A 9,693-nucleotide genomic window follows, 5' to 3' on the forward strand; every position below is an offset into this window, starting at 1 on the left:
GGTCATATGGTACCTTTTATGGTACTAGTTCACAATTATCGGGTATTATCGCTCGACCTATATTTTATTCTAGAATTGGCCACTTTCAACGAAACTCGTTTTCTTTAATTCGTGCATCATTTATCCTTCATGACACTTATTTATCGCTTGTTACAAATAGCATAAATACTTTAACGTCAAGATGATCTCGTCCCCGAGTCTACGTCAATTAACTGAAGACGAAACTTTTAACGTACGAAAATGCGAGATGTAACACCCCATATACCCCCTTGCTTAGTTGAAGCACAAACAACTTTATCAATATTGAGCTTTAGTGTGCCAACCTCTGGTGGCTGCCATTTGAGGTATTGGGTAACTCTGGATTCTGCCTAGCAGCTACATGGCAGTATTCAACTGCCATAGCAATTGCTTGTTGCATAGAAATGTGGTTCTTTTTTTTTCAAACACATTAGTGTTTCTGGTTTTCCAGATGCTTTAGAAACAATAAGAGAGCAATATTTTCCAGTCAATATAGGCATTGAAAGGGATATGCTAAAGTATTTTCCAAGTATCCTCTTATATTTGCATTGTAAAAGCATTTTGGGGGAGGTTCTGGCTATTGGTGCTAACCTTAACAAGGTTAATCCAGAAATGTTGTGGAGATAACTTCCAGTGGGAAGTCTATTTTGATACATCAGCCATGTGAAGAATTTGATCTTATTAGGAACTTTAAACTTCCATATCCAATCATAGAGATCTTCCTGGGCAGAGTTGCTATTATGATTGTTGGCAATGAAGTCATAGGCTGACCTAGAGGAGAAAATGTCTGAGGGGGGAGATTCCAGATGAGGATATAATTGTCCCTTGCATTCAGAGGTATGAAGGTGGTTTGGATAATGGTGGAGATATCAAAGGGAATGGGGTAGCTTATAGAGTTTAGGTACGATATTCCATTATTGTAGACTGCATTGACTTTCCTATTGTCGATGCCCCCTTTTTCTACGGGTCGAAATCGGGTATACGACATTGGGAGGACAACTCTATTTCCTTTCGAGAATTGGGTTTTGGAATTTTGAAGAGTCGCCACCTAATGATTATAGTGCATTAGGACACTTTTAAGAAAGGTTTGAGATGAAGAGACCAGAGATTAGGGTAAGGGCTAGAAATTATCCCGAGGGAAAGGTGTTAGGCACCCCTCAGGATCCACAAGTGTGGTTCCCGGCTATGCTACAATTATGACTTTAAGAAGACAAGTAGAAAAATAAAGCAAAGGGCTTCACATAGTTTTGCAAACAAGTTTAAGAGTTGAAGAAGTAGAGACTTTAGAAAATTAGTTTAAAAGAAAACTTAAAAATTAACAAGTAAAGGGTAGAGGGGTCCTAAGTTTACAAATAATATGGATCATATCAATGCAGTATCCAACAATCACTCCTTAGAAGAGGGGTCGCATGTGATATTAGCGCACCGGTCATCATATCCATATTCTACCCTTCCCACCCCGTTAATGTATTAAAGCGCGGAAAGTTTTGTTACTTATTGCATGCTAGTACCCATCCCAATTCTATCAGTCCCGGAGGCATTTAGGACTACTAATCCTAAAGGGAAAGGGATTTAGGGCCTTTTGAGAGTTTCAAAGGAAAAAATACTAAGGCATCAATCAAAACACATAATACAAGTAAAAGTGGAGGCAGATAAGCAAGTAAGGCTCAAGTAAACCTCCTTAAATCAGATAAGCCATAGAGTTTAGCATGTCTTGCATGTACTGGTTTGGTCTTTAAAAATTAAAGCGATAAGCGTACTGATTCAACACATACTTTTAGACAGGAAGTTTGCATTAGGCTCACTCGAATGCAGTTGTCAAAGACCGAGCCACTTTAATTAGTCAACTTTACCTAAAGTGTGGGACAGAACTACTGATTGTAAAGGAGTTGCAAAATAAGATAAATTTCAGAAAAGATTGCAGACAAAAAAATGGTTTAAAACGAGTTTCAGAAAATATACTTGTTTAAGAAAGAAAGTTGCCGAGTTTTAACAAAAGAACTGAATTGCAGACTGATTCAAAAGGTTTATCAGATAAGTATAAAGAAGAAAATTCAGATTGATTTGAAAAAATATTTGTCAAATTATCAGGAAAGCAGAAAGTTTTCAGAAAATATACACTGATTTGGGAATATTTATCAAGAAGGAAAAAGATGCACTGATTTGGTTGTGAGAAAAGTTTTAAGGGTTCAGAAAACGTGCAGAAAGTCGCTTGTTTTAGCAAAAAGGGTCAGTACTATTTTAGACGAGTGAAAAAATTCTGATTTGAAGTTCCTATAGGCATGATCTCTACGAGTTACTGATTTTAATACCTTTCAAACGTTAACAACCTTATAAACATGATATCTATATGCTGATTTATCATTAAACCTAACGGTTTGCCTAATGTCATTATAATGCAGAAATGCAAATCCCTATAGGCATGGTATCTATATGAGTAGTTGCGGAAATCAGAAAGTTAGATCCTATAGGCATGGTTTCTGCTTGTGAGATTGCATAGATTAACAGTAAAAGTCCTATATGCATGGTTTCTACCCTTTTGTGCATAAAAGTAAATCCCCTCCCCTTTTCACTAGATCCCCGAGTTTATACAAATTATTACAGACTAGAAAAATAAGACAGAAATAAAAATACATCAGAAATTACAACTACATCCGAGCAGCCTAATTCAGACTCAGTATCTAACAATATGAGATTGAACCACTCCCGAGATCTAGATTTCCAAAGCCTTCTCTTATCTAGGGTGTTTCAGAGATCCAAGGAGTTTCAAGAACTCTCGGCAGTGCTTACACCCAAGATATTAATTAGAAAGAGTTATAGTGCAGTGTGGAAGGGCCAGCCCTCAGGTGTCCAAGTTCAGAGGGAACCCAGGGGGTCCCAAGGCAAGGCTCACAAGAGAGGGGCAGAACTTAGTTTCTAAGAATGAGTGCAAGTGCAAGAGGGGGGTTAGGGAGTGCCATGGCAGGCTAGTGGTCATGCCTAGCCATAGGATAGGCTGGCACACCCCTGACCAAGCCTGTTCAGCCAACAAAGAAGAGCACAAACCTATTGAAGGTCAGACTATGGTCTGGACAGTGATTAGGACACTGCCAGACCAAAGTCTCAGGCTCAGAATAAACATAAAGGGAAAGGGGAATGGGAATTGAAAGAGTTTAGGACTTAGGGAGTCTAGTCCATATACATGAACAACAATATCAAATGTTGTCATGTTTTCTGAACCATAACTCAACATACAAAGGGTTTAGGGATGAGGATTCATATAGGAGCAGGAATAAACAAACTTGCAAAAAGTAGTAAAATAAACAAAGAGAAGACTGAAGCATAAATACATAAGAAAGAGGCAGAATTTAAACAAGAAGAGACATACCAGTTACAGAAAAGTAAGCAGGAAGAAAAGCAGAATACTTGCAGCCAAAGCACAATCAGAGAAGAGGACTCTAGCTTATGAGTTCAGAGAAAAACTCGAATGCTTTTAAGAAAAACTAAGAGTATTTGAGAGAAGAAGTAGTGACTTATGCTGTGTGTGTTCGTGTCTTTGAAAGAGAAGAGTATAGGTATTTATAGTTTTGAAAACGAGTAAAGAATAAGGTAACAAGTATAGCTTTAACACAAATATGGGCATGATCACAATCAGAATCAATTAACACAAGACTTCCCTTTAATCAAGGGATTATTGTTCAAACGGATACTAACAGGATCAAAAATAAGGAAAGAAAATCAGTCTGTAAGCATAATGGTTGTTGCCATAAAAGGAGCAGTAAAATCATACAATAGGTATTTAAGTCCAAGTACAGGATTGTACTTATTTTTGGAAAGGGTTTAGTAAGGCCAAACCAAGAAAGAGAATCAATTAACCCTTGACAGGCGAGTAAGAGGGAAAAGTTTTGAAATCAGTTATGAGTTTGAAAATCAATCACAGAAGGGACTTAGTATATAAAGGAATGCACAAGTAATAGACATGTGAGGCCAAGCTATGGCAAAAGAAACAACATACTGTAGTAGCATAGAGCAAGCATTCAAAACATGATATTCAGGTTTCAGTGGTTTAGTAATAGAGAAAAGGATCAGAGGCATGCAAAGAGTCGAGTGAAAATCATAGTTGAGTTTGACAGGTAGCAAGAACTCGAAACCAAAAGAGTCACATAAAGAAAAAAGAGAGTTGAAGTAAAGGAATTACATTGAGCAATTTCAACAGACGAAGAACTTCAGGAACTCAAATAGGTCCCCAAAGAACTAGGGCTTTCAAAATCAGTCACGTTTAGAGGCGATAAACAAGTGAAACAAGCAAACAAATTTAGAATCTCGAATAAACCCCAAAAATTAGGGTTTTCAACATGCTAACTCAGATAGAAAAACAAGGTAAACGAATGTTAACAAACAGACTAAGAAACTCAAACAAAATCTCAAGAATTAGGGTTGTAAACATGCTAACTCAGATAGAAAACAACACAAGCAAAACACAGTAAAACATGTCGAGAATCAGAGAAGAGATTTGAAATACCTTAACATAAAACCCTAATTAAAGAATAAAGAGTTTTGAAAGCAAAAAATTAAAGAAACTTTGAGAAACATGCTTAGAAAGTTCAAACACATATAGATCCGGGGCAGATCTAAAATAAAATCGAAGGAACCTTAGAGATTAGGATTTCGTAAGAAACATAGGAGATGAGAAAGGCTTTGAAAACCATCGATCTAAGCAGGAAAGTCGAAGATCGAACTCGAATAGCCATGGCTGGCCTGGACAAAGGTTGAAGATGACCGGAGAAAAGTCATCAAGCAAAGGCTTGGTCGAAACCCCTTCAAGATCTAGTCATAGGACCTCAAAGACGAGCACGTAGAGGCCATGAGAGGCTGGTACAAGTCTCTGATGAGCCTGGGAAGCCATGGATTAGGGTTTCAGTGAGAGGCGGCAGCTAGGATTTGAGGTGGGTTGAGAGAGTTGAGAGAAAGACAGGATTCAAAGGCGGCGTCTCTGAAGGAATGGGGTAGGTTTAGGGGTCGTTTGAAATTAAAAAGGAAAGAATCAATGGTGGCCGTTGATCTATGTGATCAACGGCCGAGATTGAACGGGGTTATGGGCTGGGTCGGTCTAGTAGGTGCTAGGTCGGGTTAAAGTAATTGGGATGGGTAGTTTGGGCTCGAATTTGGGGTTGAGTTGGGTTAATTAGGGGTGCCAAATTGGCTGAAATTGAAATACAATTGAGGCTAGATTGTAAATAGCCACTTTTCCCATTTTGTTTTATAAAAAATAGCAATAACGATTTTAAGAACAAATTAAAAGTATCGGGTAAACAAATATCATATAAATATTAATTAAAAAATGCTGGGGTTAATTTTATAATTATAAGATGCTATCAATTACAAAATAGGCTATAATTGCAATTATATGCAATTTAGCTTTTAAAAATGCCAAACGAATTTGTAAAAATGTGAAAAAATCACCTTAATTATATTTTGGTGTAAATATGAGGATAAAATAAGTTATTCACCAAAAATAATAATTTTGGGAATAATTATGCACATATATGCTATTTTGAAAATATTTTAGGTATCAAATTACCTAGGGAAAAATTGGGTATCAACACCTATTTATGTCTGTCAGTTGCCAAAACCCTCTTAAGATAGAGCTAAGAGGCTTCAAGTTACGGACCCAATTATCCTCCAGAAAATTGACCATGTCCACTTTGTGGACAACCTATCTAGAGGCTTTAGTACAAATTCTCCATCCCTCTTAAATGTACTGCCATATCTAATCTTGGGCCTACCTCTCCTTCCAGCTCCATTAGAGTGCTTACCCATAAGTACTCTAGCCCAGATGGAGCTGGTATTATTGTACATTCTCCATGCTAAGCTAGTGTGGCAAGTTTTATTCTTCATATGAGCTTGTTGCATCCCAAGGACCTCCCATGTTCTTAGGCTTTGTAATGATGTCTCAACTAACCATGTGAAGCTCTCTTTTTAGCAGTAGTACCCCATATAAAATCACTTTTAATTATATCAATCTGGCCGTTTATCTTAGAGGGTAACTTAATGTACTACATAACAAGGCTGGGAATGCTACTGAGGCTAGCTTTAGCTAGAGTAGTACGGCCAGCCATTTTGAGGAACCTTATTTTCCAACCAGCCAGCTTGGTGTTAAGGTTATCTAAAATGAATCAGAAGTCACTACTTGTGGTTCTTTTGTGAAATATGGGAAAACAAAGGTATTTGTCAAAAGCTGAGCTAGTCTTAATGCTCAAGATAGAGCTATCGTAATTGGCCCAGTCTTCTCTGCTGTTGGCACATGAAAAAACCTTTGATTTTAAGAAAGTTGACCCTCTGTCTAGAGGCATTATTGAATTCCCCTAGTGTTGTTAAGATAGTATTGCAATTCTTATTGTTGTCCCTGTCAGATAAGGTTAGATCATAAGCAAAAAGTAGGTGAGAGATTTTGGGACCACTCCTGCTGATGCTGATAGGAAACCAGGAGTTGTTCCTAACAGCCTTATCTATGTTTCTAGAGAGCCTTTCCATGCAAATTATGAAGCGACATGAGGAAATGGGGTTCCCCTGTCTAATGCCCCTATTTAGGTTGAAGAATTTGGTCTTTTCACCATTAATAAGAACAGAGATAAAGCTAGTAGTGATGCATGACATAATCTAGGTGATTAGTCTAACAGGGAAATTGAAGTAGAGTAGGGAGTCCTTGATGAAGAACCATTCCAACCTATCAAATGCTTTCTCAAGATCTACTTTTTTAGATCATGTTAGCATTTTTTCCTTTAATCTTCTGGAAGGGGTTAATGTATTCATGAACTGCAATGGCATTATCATCAACCCTTCTATTGGAGAGGAAGCTAGCTTGAGTCGGGCCAATGATATAATTAAGGACATGTTTGATCCTGTTAACAATGATTTTGGTAATAAGCTTGTATATGGTGTTGCATAGTCCTAAGGTTTGAAGTTTCTTAGCATAGTAGCATTATGACATTTGGGGATTAGGCAAAGGTAGGTTCTGTTAACCTCGGAGGGCATAATTCCAGATGAAAATACTAACATGCAGTAGTTATTTATCTGATTGGACAGGATATGCCAATGTTTCTAGTAGAAGAGAGGATGAAACCCATCAGGACCTAGAGCCTTCATAGGCTTAAATGAGTTTTGGACATAACTAATCTCAAACAACCTTAGAGGGGAATTCAAAGTTAGCTTGGCTCTATTATCAAGGAAATAAGGTCTATCTTCACTATAAGAGGGGGTCCTACTGGATTGAATGTGTTTAGTGTGAAGATATGAGAGAAGTACTTAATGATGGCTTCTTTGATAAGCGGGGTTCTTGGATTATGTTCCATACCCCACCATTCAAACAAAGGATTATATTCCTCATTCTCCTGTTAAGGGTAGAGGTATGGAAAAACTTGGTGTTGGAACCCCTTCACTCAGCTAGTTAATCCTAAATTTGAGCTTCCATAAGTCATCTTCATTCTTAAGGATAACACTAAACTCTTGCTGAAGATTAACTTCTAGACTCTGGATAAAGGCGCTAAAAGGGTAGTTATTAGATCTTAGAATACCATTTAATCTAGCAAGAATATGCTTTTTCTTGTGGAATATATTGCCAAACACATCTTTATTCTAGATGTTTACCCTACTTTTGATGATCTCAGTAGCACTATGGATGTTATGCTCAGGGGAGAAGCTCTCCTATACAATGGGCATAAAATCAGGGTGGTTACACCACATAGATTCAAACCTAAAGGATCTGTTGTGTGTAGTGTGGTGGTTGCTCAAGAGGTTGACAGTTGTTTCAGGGAAGATTTCTATCCAATTATCAGTAGCAAGGCATCTATCCAATCTTTCTAGGATCAGGTCTTGCCTCCTAGTATATATTTTATTAGTTCAGGTGCATTTGGAGCTCAAGAATCTTATGTCCACTCGCTTACATTCATTGAGGCACTGCCAGAATCTATTGCTCCAATTGAAGTTTAAGCAGTTACCTCCTAACTTATCTCTAGCTTTTAGAATTTCATTAAAGTCACCTCTAACTAGCCAGCTTCCCCTATAAATAGAAGCTAAGTCTTCTAGGAGCTCCCAAAGTCTAGTCCTATCAGCTAAGCAGTTACTAGCATAAATAGCAGAAAATAACCATTTTATGGAAGATGGAACTACCTGCACCATGACATGGATCCCTCGGGGGGAGGTGGACACCTCCTCCAGCTTTAGCAAATCCTCCTTCCAAATTATCACAATGCCCCCAGACTGTCCAGTAGAGGTGGTTTATAATTGAGCATCAAACTGGAGTTTAGCAGTGAGGTGCATGTGGTTTGCCATCCTAGTTTCAAATAGGACCAGCAGAGCAGGGTTGTGAAGCTTAACCATATAGGCACACTGCCTACGCAACTCAGCACCACTAAAATTCCATATTATGAAGTTTATTAACAATGGATTTTAAGTGGGGGACTTCCTCTTGGTTCCATTCCTCTTGGCCAAAGGGTTTGGCTTCATCACACCTAACATGGGTTTTAGGGATACTGCTGAGTTCCTTGAGCCTTGAGATAAGGGAACTCGGAGATCTATTGAGCAACTTGTTAGCTTTCTGGGGCATAAAGCAATAAGCATTTCCTCCAAAAGCTCTTTGAACTCTATTTCCAGTAGCTCTTGCATGAGGAATGCTTTTGTTTATGGGACCCTGAGCTTTTCTATGAGATTTTCTAGGTCCACATTCGATTCCCTAAGGTAATTTAGTGTGTTGGTGAGTCCCCTACTGAGCTGGTTGATGGGAGATAGTGGACAGGATGATGGGGGGGGGAGGGGTACTGGGACTATTTGTGGCCATTGGGTGAAGTTGGGTGATGGTGTTAGAGTTTCCAGGTTCATCAAAGGAAAGAAGGGCATGGACTGAAATAAATGGCCCATTAGATTGTTGATATCGTCCATGGATAGTGGTTGTTATGTCCCCATGTACTGTGCCTGAAGTAAGGTGGGCATCCACAATTGATGTCTAAAGTTTTCCATACACTGATGGAGTAGCTGTGTGGCTAGTCTCGCTAAGTATTGAGGGTCCTGGACTATGATTTCATGGGGACCGACCCCTCCATCAATTGTAATTTTTGGCTGGTTCCCTGTAATGCCATCTCCAGCCAAGAGTCCGGCATGTGATCCGGTGGTAATGGTGTGGAGGATAGTGTTAGTGGGTTCATTGAATCCTCAAGAGAGGGGTTCGGAAGAATGAGTCATATTGTTGGGACTATGGCTATAATCCATGACTGATTCATTAGGAGGTGTGTCTCAAGATCTTGCTTGAGCATTCAATCTTGGAAGATTGGATAGCAAGGTCTTCTCACTGGTAACTATGGGAGATTGATGTGAAGTAGGTAATCGATTACCTGTAGAGGGGGTGACACAGTCGGAGAGGAGATAGAGGGGGGTGGGCTGTGTGTGTGGGTGTAGTGGGTCGATGCATAGGTCCCTTGGGGTGGGGTGGCCTACTGGCAAGTGGGGTTGGGCTGTGTCATGACCCAATTTCCCCTCCATTGGATTTCGTGACGGCACCTAGTCTTAAGGACTAGGTAAGCCTAATATGTATGGAAGAACAACAATAATAAATTACCTCTTAAAATTCTTCCGGAATGAATCCTTTATACAATGAACATATTCCCAAAACCAGGTAGTACAAGTCATAAGCTCTACAGAGTT

Source organism: Nicotiana sylvestris, chromosome 5 (assembly GCF_000393655.2).
Source record: "Nicotiana sylvestris chromosome 5, ASM39365v2, whole genome shotgun sequence".
NCBI classification, from domain to species: Eukaryota; Viridiplantae; Streptophyta; class Magnoliopsida; order Solanales; family Solanaceae; genus Nicotiana; species Nicotiana sylvestris.